We start from the raw sequence: 17,408 nt of genomic DNA on the forward strand, positions 1-17,408 counted from the left end.
TTGAAAATTCCTTTTGAGCCATGGCCCAGAGTGGTCAATACTTATAGTAGTCAATACTATACGAAATCAGCCGATTTAATTTAAATTTATATTTAATTAGTTTTGGTTTGGCTACAACTTTTTGGGGACCTTCCAAAGAAACTATTTTGCATCATTAATTCGTCCATATAAGTCTCCAATCAATTTTGCTGTTCATACAAAACGACCATAAGAAGTTTTGAAATTTATACCTCAAGAAAAGATTTTCTGATCGAATTAGAGTTTTGGACATAGTTGTAGCTTAGGATTAGGACTTTTCTGAAATATAGGTACACGGTTAAAAAAATCCTATTTTATTTTATCACTAACAAAATAAAAATATAGACAATTCAATTTCTAAGCTAAAATTTCATACCATCAAAAAGAAAAATGTTAAAATAGTAGTTTATGCAACAAGTTGCAAAAAGAGGATTTTTTCAGCACGAGTCGTACATTTATCTAACGAGGTTTACCGAGTTAGATAAATACGACGAGTGATGAAAAATCAAGTTTTGCAACGAGTTCCATACAACGCTTTTGCAATTCCGAAAAACACCCTTTGGACAGAATTATATGACAAATGTCCATGCATTTGAGTCAATGAATCGTTCAAATAAAAAATTCAGCATTTGCTTTGAAATGGGTTACTATTTGATTCTGTTATTTTTGGTACAGAAAAGTAGGCTGTTTCGTCGTTCAAGAATGACAGAAAAAGTAAGTAGATTCACGACGGAATTGCAAAAAAAAATATTAGGCACCCGTACAGTTAATTTGATATCATTAATGTTTAGAACAGGTAAGATTTGATAAAAAAAAGCTTTTTTGTGGTACTGCACATCAAAATTTTATTAAAATTCAGATTTTTGAATAAACCTGTTAAAAACAGTTCTTAATACAGTGGAAGTTTTTCATTTTTGAATTGATGTCAGCTTATTGTACTAAAGTTTCCATTTTAATTTCGAAATTTTCAGATTTGTTTGCCTTCTGAATATAATTTAACTATCAAAATACGGAATATTTTTTTTAGATTTTTTTTTGTTATTTTTCAGAGGATTAAAACAGACATTCTTTTGCGCTAGAATTTAGGATGGTGCAAAATATGACAAAATGTGATTTTTGTTTGAAATCTAAAATAGTGTAGAACAATTTTTCGACTTGCATTCAAAAAATAGTGCAAATGTTTTCGGTAAAGTGCACCGTTTCAAGTTCAAAGCATTTTCAATTAATTTTTTTCGCAATGTACAAATATTTCCAGTAGCTATTCTGCAAAAATAATTTCAAAAGGCTGATAAAAAAATTCCTAAAATTTTCAATGTTTTACTTTAATGATAAAAGGAGATACACCTTTTAAGCTTAAATTTGATGAAAAATGATTCTTTTTCAGTGTCATTTAATGAGCCCCCATTTTCCAATCGCGATTTTTCGAAAACTCTTGGCTCGATTTTATGTTGAAAAATTAAACCTTTTTGTTATTTTCTGTTCTATTCATTTTTTTTTTTAATTTTAGTAACTCAGATTTTTGATACTGATAAAAAAAATCCAAAAGAGAAAATTCCAGGATTTTTTTTTTTCAGGGAAATATTTTATTTGCAGTAAAACAAATCTTAATTATGTTTATATTAACTGAACCATTGAAAATAAAAATACTCATAAATTGAAAAAGGTGCACCATATTAAAAGGAGGTCAGGTGATTTTCAATTTAAATTCAATGATATTGAAATTATCTTTGACAATATCTTAGACTTTTTCAGAAGAATCGTGTTTCTATTTTCAAATAATCACAGCTCTGGCTTTCAAAAATGTTAAGCAAAAAGTATCACAAACGGCATTGTACATTATAACAGTTAAACTACTACCAAAAATTTTCCAAATGTCAATGAATTTAAAAAAAAACGTGATTTTTATTGAACTTTTTGTCACTAAACCTGGATTTGCAAAAAAAACACAATTTTTATTTTTTTTTGTATGTTTTAGAGGACATCAAATGCCAACTTTTCAGAAATTTTAAGGCTGTACAAAAAATCTTTGACTGAGTTATGAATTTTAGAATCAATACAGATTTTTTTCAAAAAATCGAAATATCGGTCGCAAACATTTTTCAACATTATTTTTCGATGTAAAATTGAATTTGCAATCAAAAAGTACTTCAGTGAAATTTTCATAAAGTGCACCGTTAAAGCCATTTTTAGGTAACTTTTTAGAAAATAGTCAAAGTTTTTCATTTTTTTTAAATTAGTGCACGTGTTTGCCCACCTTTCAAAAAAATATTTTTCAAGAGCTGAGAAAATTCTCTATATTTTGCTTTTTCGAACATTGTTGGTACGACCTTAGTTGCTGAGATATTGCCATGCAAAGGTTAAAAAAAAGGAAAATTGATGTTTTCTAAGTCTCACCCAAACAACCCACCGTTTTCTAATGTCGATATCTCAGCATTTAATGGTCCGATTAACAAAGTTAAAATATGAAACATTTGTGAAATTTTTCGATCTTTTCGAAAAAAATATTTTCAAAATTTTTAAACCAAGACTAAAATTTTAAAAAGGCATAATATTGAATATTTAGCCCTTTTGAAATTTTAGTCTTGATTTTAAATTTTTGAAAATATTGTTTTTGAAAAGATCAAAAAAATTTACGAATGTTTCATATTTTAACATTGTAAATCGGATCATTAGTTAAAATTTGCAATGGTCAAAGTTATAATTGACCCAAAAGTGAAACTTTTATGCTTCTGAACAGAATGGACACGCATTTTTATGTTTAAATGATTTTTTTAGATCGTTGTTTTTCAGTCCAAAAATCATCAATCTAAAAAAATGGTTATCATAATTTTAAAAAGCTGCTTAAAATTTATATAAAAAATGTTAATATTTGCGTTTTGAATGGCAGATAAATAGTTTCTTAAATGGCATTGCAAACATAATTAAAATTATAAAAATATATTTTCCAATTAACTAGTATTTTTCAAAATTTTGGTTCAATTTCCAACAATAAAAAAAATCAAATTAAAAAAAAAACATTATAAAAATCAAGCCAAACATAAGTGTCAAATTGTCGGTTTTGGTCTAATAAAAATTTAAACTTCTTAAGTGTAGGTTCAACTGCAAATTGATTTAAATTGTTAGTCATACCGCACATTAAAATAAAGTTTAATTTTGCAAGGTTGAAAAATTAGTTGGTTGAATATCGTGATTTCACCTATTTTTTATGGAATAAGAAAAATATATATAAAAAGTGAAAATTTACGCAATTTACAGAAGTTATTTAACATTTTCTCTGAGAAATCTATCAACAAACTCTGATTTTATAATACCATGACTATTTTTACTGTGTGTGAAACGTTGCAAATAATTCTGCTGAAAACCCACCGATTTAAAACAAAATCTGTCAAATCCCAGCTCACAGCCGATTGCAATCGAGTTATTCCAGCTATAACGCGAAACAGATCAATCTGACCACCACGTCGCGTGTCCTGCGAGGTGTCTGCAGCTTAGGGGAGGAGGGTGGCAACTTTTAATAGCCCCCTCCTGACCCCCCATCCCCCTCTCTTCCTTCTATTGGAAGTCCTATAAAAACCCTTACGAGCGCATTTTAAATTGAAGCGTTTATGACATGACACTTGTCCGATCGGTATCTATTCAATGGTTTTCGCTAGTTTTTTTTTTCACGGCTTGTTGTCTGCATCTAACGGGGGGAGGTGGCCCACAATCGGCTACCGCGCTAAATGCTCGCGCCCAACCCCCAACTAGCAAGGATTGTTTTTGGACATTGCCGTGGCGCGTTGAAACCGTCACTTTGAATCGAAATCGAATGGAAAATCAATATCTGCTGCTGCTGCTGCTGGTAGGTCCCGGTCAACGTTCAAACAAAACCAAGTTTGGAGTGCCGATCGAGTGCCCGTTTGGGGGACTGCAATTAACGTGTCGTTTGGAGTGACCAGCTGGTGGGGTCATGGGGAAGAAGAGGGGGGTCCTCACAGCTGGGCGACAGGACATCAGTTTAATTTGTTGTGAAGTGGCGCGCGCGGGTTTCTTTTTGCGCGCTCTGTGGGCAGCTGGTGTGTGTGTGTGGTGTGAAGGCTGATGCTTTGTTGAGTAATTTTTTGCTTGGAAATTGACTGTTGAATGGAGTAACTTTGAATTTGAAAATTTTATTCTTTCCTTATCGACGAGATATTTTATTCTTCAAGTCTGTTGTACTTTGCAAGTTTTTCTAAATTTTCAGCCACTTTTTTACTTGCCATATTGCGTTTTTTTTTCGAAGAATTTTTTTTTTTACAACAAGTTGCATAAAGAAGATTTTTTCAACACGAGTTGTACATTTATCCAACGAGGTTTACCGAGTTGGATAAATACGACGAGTGCTGAAAAAAAATCAAATTTTGCAACGAGTTGCTTACAACATTTTTTGCAGTTCCGAAAAACGCTTCTTGAATGGAATTTTATGTCAAACATTCATGTGTTTAGTCAATTCACCATTCAAAACAAAAAACATATTGAAAAATGTTAATTTTCGATACAAGTGTTGAAAAGTTCAACTTTTCAGCACCCATTTCAGTGCTGAAAAGTAGAACTTTTCAGCACTGGTATTGAAAGGTATTAATTTTCCATTCAGTTATTTTTGGTAGGGAAAAGTAGGCTGTTTCGTTTCTCCAGAAAAACAGAAAAAGTTGACAGTTTCACAGCGGAATTGCAAAAAAATATTTCCACGATTTGAAAATAGTACTAATTCCTGACCACATCAAATATAAGGGTCTCATCAAAACAGTTCGAAAGTTTAGTTATGATTGCTTAAAAGTTTATTTTATTATTTTTTTTTTTTTTTTGGAAAGCTAAACTTTTAGAAAGTCAAATTTTGTGAAAGAGAAGCGAAGAGCACTTTGTTTCATTTGATGATATTTTTTGTTGAATCTACAAATCTTTAGTTTTTTTTTTGAATAGGTCTTATAAACATATGAAAGACAATAGTTTATAGGTCCTCTTAAAAAAAAATCTACAAATAGACTTTGTAGTTCGAAATATAATTCAAAACTTTCGCAAAGATGTAAGGTGCTAAACCGCTTGTGATAAAACACATTGTTCGAAATTTACCCCACTTGCAAAAAAAGTTTTTTTACCATGTTTTAAAATTTGAAGGAAATTTTGATCGAATTGGTATCATTCACCAAGAAATGATAATGATCAGGGATTGAGTAGAAAATCTTGTTATGTAAATATTAACGTCAAAAATGAAATTTGAATAAACTTGCATCACATTTTTTTAAATAATTATTTTAGAGGTATACAAAAATCGCCAAACATAAGAAAAGAACCACAGTATCAATGGTTCAAAGATTTCAAAATTTAGAAAGAAGCAAAAAAATGCATAACATCCAACATTAAAATGTGCCGAATCAGAAATCGAAATGTGTGAAATCAGATTCTTGAAGAATTCTATATATTGCAAATAGGCGTTTTATTCATGAATTAGTAAAATACCTAGGCTACCAAACGTCCAATTTCCCCGAATTTCGAGTTTCCCGGGAAGCATGAAAAATATTTTCTCAATCGCGGGAATTTCCGAGATTCCGGAAAATATTTAAAACTATGTTTTCGTTATATTTGTTATGGGTAAAACTTAAAATCATAGAATTAGCTCGATACTTTTAATTGGTGATAATCTAAACTCAATCTTAACCAGGATAACAATTTTAAAATAGATTTAAAGAATTATTTTTGTTTGCTTTTGTGCTTTGAATTTAAAATTCGATGTGATTCAAATAAAATAAGTCTTCTAAATTTGTTATGTGACAAGACTCGAAAAACAATAAAAAGATTTAATAATTTAAAAAAAAAACAAATAAAATGATACCAACACCCAAAGGAAAAATATATCTCAAAATCTGCAACATTGGATTTGCTGCAGAAAATGTCATATTTTATAAAAAAAATTGCAGCAAGCCCGTAGATCATTTTTACCCGCGTGTAAAAATTTCAGCGATCTGCAGTTCTTACCAACACATATAATGCTGGCCCGTCCCCGAGCAACACTCCAAAGAGAAGCATATGTTGGTGCTCTTTCACTCACTTTTCATCAAGCGTCCATGGCGCGGTGGTAGCGTGTCGGATCAATAACCAAGAAGTTGGTGATTCAATCCTCGTTCTACTAAGTTTTTTTTTGTGAAATACAACCAAAAAGCCGTCGGTAATGTCGATAATTGTCGGTAACGGGCAAAAATGTCATACTACTATATCGCAAAAAATGCATGAGGACAGATTTCATGCAGATTCTGATATACTTTCATGCCGCCATGCATCACAATCATACGACTGCCAGTTGGGTGAATCCATGTTAAAGCTTAGATAATTTTAGACATTTATGTTTTATAAAAAAAAAACAATTTCACAAATTATCATTAACACCTAAACCCCAAGCTCGAGAGAAAGGGGGAATTTGTATGGAAATTCCCCCCTTTTCTCTAGCTTGGTAGTTTAGGTGTTAAATCACTACCGATAACAAGAAAAATTAAATTTAAAAATATCAAAACACTTTTCAAAAAAATCCTAATTCGATGCATTTGGCCTTATTTGGCATCGATTCAAGTGTTTGATAAAAAATAAAAATATGGACAAAATATGAAAATTCACGGGATTCGGGAATTCCCGGTTTTGGAAAAATCCCGGGAATTACAGGAAAAGATACATTATAACAAAAAAAATCAAATCAAATTATTCGCTCTACATCATTACCTTGGCATTCTCGATTGCGAGATTCCTACTCGAAATTAAGTGTCCGAAGGCTTAATTGTTGAGGCAATTGCAAACCTCTTTTTACACCTAAGCTTCCATCCACCCCGGGATTCGAACTGACGACCTTTGGATTGTGAGTCCAACTGCCTACCAGCGACTCCACCAGGACAGGGACCCAGGGAGACGACTCCTACACCTGGACTGAGCTATCGACCTAACCCTTTAGGTTAGACCGGGGCCAACATTTACTTCCCCATCCGAAGGAAGGCGTGGTCAGACAAATCTCGTCTCAAAAAATGCCACCGGGACCGTCTGGGGTCGAACCCAAGCCGACTGGGTGAGAGGCAACCACGCTTACCCCTACACCACGGTCCCGGATACACTATACCAAACTCTTAAAAATAAAGAATTTTTAAAAATACCTAAACCAGGCAAACTTTTGTTAAATTCACGAAAAATGTTGAATTTTCATGAATGGGAAATTATAACTGAAATGTCCAAAGCATTGCATTTACAAAAAATCACAAATTTATTTAAAGATGATAAAATTTAACCGTACCAACATTTTATAAAACATTTTTTTTAACCTTGAACTGTTCATATTTTGTCTAAATAAATATAAATTAATACGAAAAAGGAAAACTTTGTCAGAAGTGATTTTTTTAAGATGATTTTTTCAAAATTTATTTCACTTGACACCGGGGAAAGCCGAGGGGAGGAGGGCAACAAAATAAGAAAATACAAGTAATTTATTTCAATATTCTGTCAATTTTTTTCGGCATTTTTTTGCCGTGAAAAACATAATTTTAAATTGGTTTAATTATGATTAAATGACCACACCAATCCAATTTTTAATTAAAGTTTTTGTCCCACCCCCTCCTAAATTTCTGTAATAAAATATTTGTGTTACAAATTAAAATTTTCAGTGATAAAACATGTAAAATCTTTTGCAAACTATTTAGATTAAATTATATAACGTCCATTTATGCTTTTATAATCGAATGAAAGCATTTTATTTACTTTTTACCATTTTTTTAATTTTGGACAAATCGAAAAAGATAAAAATTCGGATTATTTTTTAAGTTAATTAAGGTGGAACGGATTCAAGTTTTTGGAAGCATTTTTAGGAAAACAAACGGCAACTAACGAAGTTTTGTTTCTTTTTTTGCAGACGCTACATAAGTCGATAGACAGCAATCTGTCAAGTAAAAAAAAAAGATTAAAAGTTGAACAAAAGTTGTTCAAGAACTGGCGTTCCGTTTCACCTTAATTTATAGCAAATTTGTTACAGTAGCAAAACTGTAACAATCAATAAAGCATTTCTTTATACTATTTGCTCAACATTAATGAAAGTAAGGCAGACATTTGAAATTTAGTTTTTAGATTTATGTAAACTAAAAAAAATGCTCCTCACAATGGGTTACAAAGTCATCCCCTCGACCGGTACATTGTCAGTGTGTTGTTCACGGCGAAAAAAATAAATCGAGACGAATTAGAGCTCAAGTGGGTTCTTTCTCAACGTAGTGAAGTGAAAATAGTGTTAGATAAAATTTAGAGAGAGAAAAAAAAACTCTTCTTAAGGACGGCTATTACCGGAGAGTTGGTCTGGTGGGCACACAAGTGGCCTGTTTGACACCAGTGTGACACCCAAGAGAGGTTGACTTCTTGGTGCGTCTTGGTGTCGGGGGTCGGTAATGGGCGATTCGGGCTCTCCGATATCAATGGAGTGTTTGTTCGAGTTCGAGAGGGCATGGGAAAAAAGAAGGCGCGCGAGGACTTGTTTTGTCGATTTGGGGTTTCGGCAAATGTGTGTCACACAGATCGCAATCGATGGTGGAATTCGAATCCAGTGAGTTGGTGGTAATTTGAGTCATTTTCGAGGTAGTGACAGTTGAAGGTTGAATTTCTAAGGAATGTTTGAGATTGAGGTTAAATTTACCGAGTTTATTGTAGAGGTGAATTCTAGTGGATCCAAACATCAATACTAACCTGTAAAAATAGAAAAAAGAAAATATTGTTAGTCGTTTTAAACACAATATCACAAAATCATACAGTCTGACCCCACTTTAAAACATATCAAGCTTTATATGGAGTCATGCCACACCGCTGCACCGTGTTAAAAATCGGCATCAACTACCAAATCAATATACTTCACACCCACCTCAAATATCCCCATACCAGGCTCTGGTGATCAATTCCACTAAAGACCACTCTAAGGTAGCAAATCACGCAGTGAGTAGGACCTGTGCGAGCACACGCCGAACTTCAGTCACACACACGCCGCCACACGAATAACTCCAACCTCCATCACAGCTGAGGGCCCCCGTCCATGTGGAGGTAATTGATCAAACAACTCCAACAACTGACACTGGTCCTCCAAGTTTTGACACCCGCCACCAGGCAAGAATTTCGCAGCTCTACGACGCCATCTCAAGTCGCGTGAGTCAACTCCATTTGACACGGAGAGAAATAGATTTTTGAAGCTGTTGAATTTTTGTTCATGAAGTCATGAACTTTTGTTCATGGCATCGTGAATTTCAGGCGTTACATAACCTCAAATATTTTTTTCCGTGCAACCTCTGTAACGCCTCGGTAGTCTGGATTAATATTTGAAAGTTTAATTGCACGTTTAGATTTCCTATCAGTCACAAGTGGTGCAGGCCAGAAGGGGCTTGGAGAACCTACGCCCACAAGCTAGCTTCAGGTTCAACGTGCAACCCTGCGGAACACCCTGAACTCTAAACGGGCCGCAACTCCCATCGTTTCACGACGTGTTTGGAGGTTTTGTGTTGCTGCTATATCTGACGGTAATTGGATTATTTGCAGCAAATTTCTCGAGACGAGAGATATTCAAGGGGACGGTTTGATCGATGTCAAACTTCTGCGCGGTTTGACCGTTTTTGGGCCGAATGTTTCTCGCGCCTCTAAAAACAAGGGGAGTCACCGCTGGGTCAACGCCCAAAAATGGCAATCCACCACCGTCTAGCGGTGGAAGCCCTAGGTTGTGGGATATGCAAATCAAGTCGACGACCTACAAGACAACCACCACCTCGGAGCGGGCTAATAGCAGCTGTCAATCTCCGACGAATTCGATCAATTTCCAAACTACGGCAATCCCTTCAATATCCATTCAGCTGAAGTGCATCCATTTCACGGCGGTAGTTCAACCTGGAACGTGATCAAATCTGTTGTCTGAGTTCCATCTCTAATTCACCCAGATAACGACCCGCCATTATCGAGGTTCTGCAGCTGCACACCGTCACCAATTTATGACCGACGCTCGTTGAAATCCCATTTTCCGAGTGGGTGTGTGTGGAGCTTCTAATCACGCTAAACGGTGCCATTTTCCTTCAACGTGTACAGTGTGTTTGTATGTCAGGATAGTCAAGTGTCATGGGCGGGAAATTATTTTTCCAACCCCCCACCACAACAACTGACTGTGCTGACATTCTGCCAGGACGAGGACGACACTGGCTGGGAAATGGAACTGGGAGGAACAAAAAAAAAGCCAATTGAAAAGCAATCACGAACCAGAATAACTCCAGATAACGGGGCGATGTGTGACCTGAGGTGGAGGTTAGGGGATTGTGGGGTTTCATTACTCACATAAAACTCGAAAAAAGAGACTTACAAGAGCTCACAAAAACTCACAATGCTTTAAAAGTATTCACTGTGACTCACAAGTAACAACAGAGGATTTTACATTTTTAATTAACACAAAACACACAAAAACTCACAAACCGCCAAAACAGACCCACAAGCCCAAACAGAGTCTCACAAGTCTCCATTACAAACTCACATGTCACACAAGACTCCAACGGTGGTCCACAGAAACTCACAAGGCTTCAAAAGGGACACGCAAACCTGTAAAAAGTCCCAAAAATACTTACAAGTCTCTATTAGAGACCCACAAGTCTCCAATAGATACCCACAAGTCTGTAGAACCTCAAATCCCCAACAGAATCTCACAAGTCATCAACAGTAACCCACAAGCCTCAACAAAAACAAACAGGTCTTAAAAGAGTCACTCAAGCGTAACAGAGATCCAAAAATCTCTATAGAAGCTTTTTGCCAATTTTAAAAACAGAACCCCAGAACTACACAAAGTCCCACAAAGATTGGGTCACGTTCCTCAGAAAACCATTCCCCAAAAATATTTATCGTGGTGATTATTATTGTTTCCAATGTTTCCAAAAATTCCAAAATTTCCATTTTTTTTAATTCCCAAAATTTACAAAATTTCTAAAATTTCCAAAATTTGCAATATTTCCAATATTTCCAAAATTTCTAAATTTTCCAAAATTTCTAAATTTTCCAAAAAATCCAAAATTTACAAAATTTACAAAATTTACAAAATTTACAAAATTTACAAAATTTACAAAATTTACAAAATTTACAAAATTTATAAAATTTACAAAATTTACAAAATTTACAAAATTTACAAAATTTACAAAATTTACAAAATTTACAAAATTTACAAAATTTACAAAATTTACAAAATTTACAAATTTACAAAATTTACAAAATTTACAAAATTTACAAAATTTACAAAATTTACAAAATTTACAAAATTTACAAAATTTACAAAATTTACAAAATTTACAAAATTTACAAAATTTACAAAATTTACAAAATTTACAAAATTTACAAAATTTACAAAATTTACAAAATTTACAAAATTTACAAAATTTACAAAATTTACAAAATTTACAAAATTTACAAAATTTACAAAATTTACAAAATTTACAAAATTTACAAAATTTACAAAATTTACAAAATTTACAAAATTTACAAAATTTACAAAATTTACAAAATTTACAAAATTTACAAAATTTACAAAATTTACAAAATTTACAAAATTTACAAAATTTACAAAATTTACAAAATTTACAAAATTTACAAAATTTACAAAATTTACAAAATTTACAAAATTTACAAAATTTACAAAATTTACAAAATTTACAAAATTTACAAAATTTACAAAATTTACAAAATTTACAAAATTTACAAAATTTACAAAATTTACAAAATTTACAAAATTTACAAAATTTACAAAATTTACAAAATTTACAAAATTTACAAAATTTACAAAATTTACAAAATTTACAAAATTTACAAAATTTACAAAATTTACAAAATTTACAAAATTTACAAAATTTACAAAATTTACAAAATTTACAAAATTTACAAAATTTACAAAATTTACAAAATTTACAAAATTTACAAAATTTACAAAATTTACAAAATTTACAAAATTTACAAAATTTACAAAATTTACAAAATTTACAAAATTTACAAAATTTACAAGATTTACAAAATTTACAAAATTTACAAAATTTACAAAATTTACAAAATTTACAAAATTTACAAAATTTACAAAATTTACAAAATTTACAAAATTTACAAAATTTACAAAATTTACAAAATTTACAAAATTTACAAAATTTACAAAATTTACAAAATTTACAAAATTTACAAAATTTACAAAATTTACAAAATTTACAAAATTTACAAAATTTACAAAATTTACAAAATTTACAAAATTTACAAAATTTACAAAATTTACAAAATTTACAAAATTTACAAAATTTACAAAATTTACAAAATTTACAAAATTTACAAAATTTACAAAATTTACAAAATTTACAAAATTTAAAATTTACAAAATTTACAAAATTTACAAAATTTACAAAATTTACAAAATTTACAAAATTTACAAAATTTACAAAATTTACAAAATTTACAAAATTTACAAAATTTACAAAATTTACAAAATTTACAAAATTTACAAAATTTACAAAATTTACAAAATTTACAAAATTTACAAAATTTACAAAATTTACAAAATTTACAAAATTTACAAAATTTACAAAATTTACAAAATTTACAAAATTTACAAAATTTACAAAATTTACAAAATTTACAAAATTTACAAAATTTACAAAATTTACAAAATTTACAAAATTTACAAAATTTACAAAATTTACAAAATTTACAAAATTTACAAAATTTACAAAATTTACAAAATTTACAAAATTTACAAAATTTACAAAATTTACAAAATTTACAAAATTTACAAAATTTACAAAATTTACAAAATTTACAAAATTTACAAAATTTACAAAATTTACAAAATTTACAAAATTTACAAAATTTACAAAATTTACAAAATTTACAAAGTTTTCAAAAAAAATAAAATTTCAAAGATTTTCAAATCTTTTTAAATTTTCTAAAATTCCAAGTTTGCAAAATACTCAAAATTACCAAAAAAAAAATAAAAATTTTAATTTTTTTTAAAATGTCTAAATTTTTGTAAAAATCCAGCGATTCAAAATTTTCTAAAATATCAAAAAATCCAAAATATTCTAAAATACCAAAATTTTTAAAAAACTAAAAAAAATATTAATTTCAAATTTTTTTTATTTTTATTTTATTTTCAAAATTTTAAGTATTGCTTTTCGCTTTAATTTTGACCTTTAAATTTCAAATTTCTAAGATTTTTTTTAATTTAGAAATTTTTTGAGAATTTAAAAATGTTTGATTGATGACATTTTTGAAGCTTTGGTTTTTTTATGACTTACCATTGACAAATTACGATCATAATATTTAGATCGAGAAATCTTGATCGTGATGCAAGAAACAAAGATTGAAATATTACGCCCGAGTGCAATAATAACCACGTTAACTTGTGTCAGCCGAAATTACATGATGAGGAATGTTTTCCCATCTTTAAGAAAGAGAAAAAGTTATAGCCTTGTGATAACTGCTGACACGAGCTTAATTTTCCCTTCTTGAAGTAAGGGAAAAATTCTTGACCACTTACACAACTTTTTTAAAGTTGTTATCACTTGTCAAGTGAGTTTTTCCTTGTGGAAACAAGAAAAAAAAAACTTTAAAGCAAACATTCTACTTCTGTTACCAGTTTTCCCAAGAGAAGACAGTTTTCCCATTTTTAAGAAAGTGAAATTCAACTTGTATCAGGAAACCTTCTTATAAGAAGGAAAAATAAATCAGTTGTTGTAAGTCAGCAGTTATTGTAAGTCAAGAGAGTTTTCCTCTCCAAAAAAAGGAAAATGCAATTTTTGTCACCTTAAACAAATTTAGAAAAGTCTTCTTTAAAGCAATTCTAATAAAAAAAATGGTTGAAAATTTAAATAATCATGCAAAATGAGCAATATGCCAAAGGTCCAATATGTCAAATGGAATTTTTCCAAACGACACCATAATTCAATTTTAATAATAACAAGCAATTTTCGTCTTTGCTAAATAAAAAAAAGCATTCACGGAAAAACATAAAAAAATAAAAGACACTGCAATTTATTCGGCATTCGTATAACTTGTATGATTTAACATGACTGAAAAAGAAGGGAAAATTTCTTAGAATAATAGAACGAGTCATAGGCCGAATTTACATTTTCTGTTATTTTCTCAAGAATTGTTGTCACAACAAGAAAAGTTTCTTGGCATGGATAAATTACTTTGTTCAATTTTTATATTTTCTAAGAAAATCAAAAAATCTGATCTTTGAAATTGTTTTGCATTCCTAATATTTTTCGAGAAAGAAACTTTTCTGGGCAATGGTTTTCTGAGAAATGGTACATTCTGGGGAACGTGACACAATCCCCACTAATGCTCACATTTCTCCAAAAAAGTCCAAACAGAGACTCACAAGTCTCCAACCAGAAAATCACAGATCTCATAAGTCTCCAAAGGTGGCCCACAAAAACTCTAAAGGTAAACTCACATGTCACAATGCTTCAAAAGAGACACACAAACCTGTACAAGGACCCACACATACTCACAAATCTACAATAGGTAACCACAAGTCTCCAAAGGGCCCCTAAATCTCCAACAGAAACTCACAAGTCTTCAACAGTAAAACCCACAAGTCTCCACAGAGACTCACAAGTAAAATTCCAACAGTTTGGATTCCAGAGACAATTGTAGAGAATCAAATCTCAACAAATGTCATCCAGAACCCCACAATCCCCTTCGAAAATACTGTCATTACTATAACAAAGCAGATGGGTAAGCAAAAATCGAACTATCCCCAACAACGACGATGGCTAAACAAAATCAGAACAAATCAGAGCCAACTCTTGCGTGAATATTCTTCCCCCTGCCTTGGATGACCATCCTGTGTGGTAGTCCATAAAAAAAGAACAAAATCCTTCCGTTCCATCTGCAGACCATCCCTTATCCCACACGTACTCTACGCGAGGTGAACGTCCACCTTTCGCATCCCTCGTTCTTATCTCCCTCGCGAGGGTTCGAGGCACCCAGGATAAAATCGAAATGTCAAATACAATCAGTGAAATTGAGAGGAAGTCCCATCAAAAGAGGAAAAGACTCTCTGTCGTCCCCGATTCCTGGAAGCTGCTCCCAGAGCCTTTTGCTGGCTTTTGTTCACTTCGCCAACCCGTGTCGACCACGTAAGTCCAACGATCCGACTTTTGTCGAAGGTTTGTGTGTGTTTTAGTGTGCAGTCGGGCGTAAAACGAACGAAAGGATAACGGAAAGCCGGGTCCACGAGCTCTGGAAAGTAGTTATTGGGAACCGAGGAAGGAAATGGTCTTGAACTGTGTCGAGGTAGGATGACGGGGCAGGTTGAGAAGTCTCCTTTCAACGGGGTTCCGGAATGACGTTCCATTGTTGGGCCGATTAGCAGGACATGCAGGATGGACCCAGGATGACAAGTGGGCCCGTTGTTTACTGCATTGAGGTCGTTGTGTGTGGCCGTTGGAGACTTGTGGGTCTTTGTGGGAACTTGTGAGTCGATGTGGAAGCTTGTGGGACTTTTTTGGAGACTTGTGAGTCGATGTGGAAGCTTGTGAGACTTTTTTGGAGACTTGTGAGTCTATGTGGAAGCTTGTGGGACTCTTTTGGAGACTTGTGAGTTTTTGTAGAAGCTTGTGGGACTTTTTTGGAGACTTGTGAGTTTTTGTGGAAGCTTGTGAGATTTATTTGGAGACTTGTGAGTTTTTGTGGAAGCTTGTGAGATCCTTTTGAAGACCTGTAAGTTATTTTGGAAGCTTGTGGGACTTTTTTGGAGACGTGTGAGTCTTTGTGGAAGCTTGTGAGACTTTTTTGGAGACTTGTGAGTCTATGTGGAAGCTTGTGGGACTCTTTTGGAGACTTGTGAGTTTTTGTGGAAGCTTGTGGGACTTTTTTGGAGGCTTGTGAGTCTATTATAAAGCTTGTGGGATTCTTTTGAAGACCTGTGAGTTTATGTGGAACTTTTTTGAAGACTTGTGAGTCTATGTGGAACTTGTGGGACTTTTTTTTGAAGACTTGTGAGTCTTTGTGGATGCTTATGGGACTCTTTTGGAGACTTGTGAGGTTTTGTGAAAGCTTGTGGGATTAATTTGGAGACTTGTGAGTTTATAAGGAAGCTTGTGGAACTTTTTTGGAGACTTGTGAGTCTATGCGAAATCTTGTGAGACTCTTTTGGAGACTTCTGAGTCTATGGGGAAACATGTGGGATTTTTTTGGAGACTTGTGAGTCTATGTGGAAGTTTGTGGGACTTTTGAGGAGACTTGTGAGAGCTTGTGGGATTTTTTGAAGACTTGTGAGTTTTTGTGGAAGCTTGTGGGTTTTTTGGAGACTTGTGAGTTTTTTAGAAGCTTGGGGGACTTTTACTGGAGACTTATGAGTCTATAAGGAAGCTTGTGGAACTATTTTGGAGACTTGTGAGTTTTTGTGGAAGTTCGTAGTTGATGCCATGTAAGTCCTTGTGGGTACTTGTGAGTCACTTTTTTAGACTTGTGAGTTTATGTGGAGACTTTTTCAGAATCGTGTGGATCCAAGTAGATGGACTGTAATAAACATTTACAGTGAACTGAAACTTTCTACTCTGCGAAATTAAATTATTAACCGCCCAGTTACAGACCAACTCCAGCTCAACTTTTAAATTGCTCCCGAGCGCGAACATTCTTCCAGCTGCGTTCCACCTTGAAACAATGCACAATTCCTTCCTACAATTTCTAGCAAACTTCAGCATACGAATGCCGGTATAATTTTTCTCAATTCCAACTTCGAGCCCAACTTTTCCCTCACCGCCCCGATATTAAATACTTTATTATAAGCTCGCGACGCGTTTTCACAACTTTTCCCTCCCGGGCACGAAAGCTTCCTTACCTCCCCTCAGAAATTCATTCCGTAACTTTGTATGCAACCCTCGCGTCATCCCCGCCCTCTATCAACGGATTAAACACTTTTTTCACCGGTGAACCAGAAAAACCACCGCCGCCCTCTCCCCGCCAAAATTCCACGTCCCGAGTTCCTTTCGCCCAAAGAATGGTTGCTATTTAAAACTTTTCCCTTTTTCTCGTAATGCAATTTGCATACTCTCCCCACTTTTTAGCGAGTGTGTGTGCTTGTGTCTCCAAACCACCGGCATTGTCAGTTTCTACGGAAAATAACCCAGACAACCCCCGTCGGCGAAATGCAACATTTCTTGGGGAAAATTCTTCGCTTTTCCACGTTTCACGCAGCGCAGCGAGGATTCCAGGTAATTCGGGATGTTTCTACGCCAGGTTGTAGCTCCAGCGGGAAAATGAGGGGCTTGGAAGTCTACACACAGCCCGACAAGTCTATTGTTTGCGCATCGTTAGGGATGAAGATGTGGGGAAATTCTTTGGATTAGCGAGCAGGGAAGGGTTGC

The 17,408-nt window shown here is 33.1% G+C and overlaps 1 protein-coding gene across 2 annotated transcripts in view; it reads right to left on the minus strand.

Annotated features, from left to right (window-relative positions):
• LOC6043155 (roundabout homolog 1) overlaps positions 1-17,408 on the minus strand; it is a 268,131-nt gene that overhangs the window by 206,161 nt on the left and 44,562 nt on the right. The window contains exon 2 of one of the 2 annotated variants that reach the window (XM_038251503.1): positions 8,684-8,733. The exons of the other annotated variant lie outside the window; for it this stretch is intronic. The gene's annotated coding sequence lies outside the window, so the exon portion shown is untranslated. The remainder of the gene's footprint in view (positions 1-8,683; positions 8,734-17,408) is intronic. 2 annotated transcript variants of the gene reach the window in all.

This window comes from Culex quinquefasciatus, chromosome 2 (genome assembly GCF_015732765.1).
Source record: "Culex quinquefasciatus strain JHB chromosome 2, VPISU_Cqui_1.0_pri_paternal, whole genome shotgun sequence".
Classification (NCBI taxonomy): Eukaryota; Metazoa; Arthropoda; class Insecta; order Diptera; family Culicidae; genus Culex; species Culex quinquefasciatus.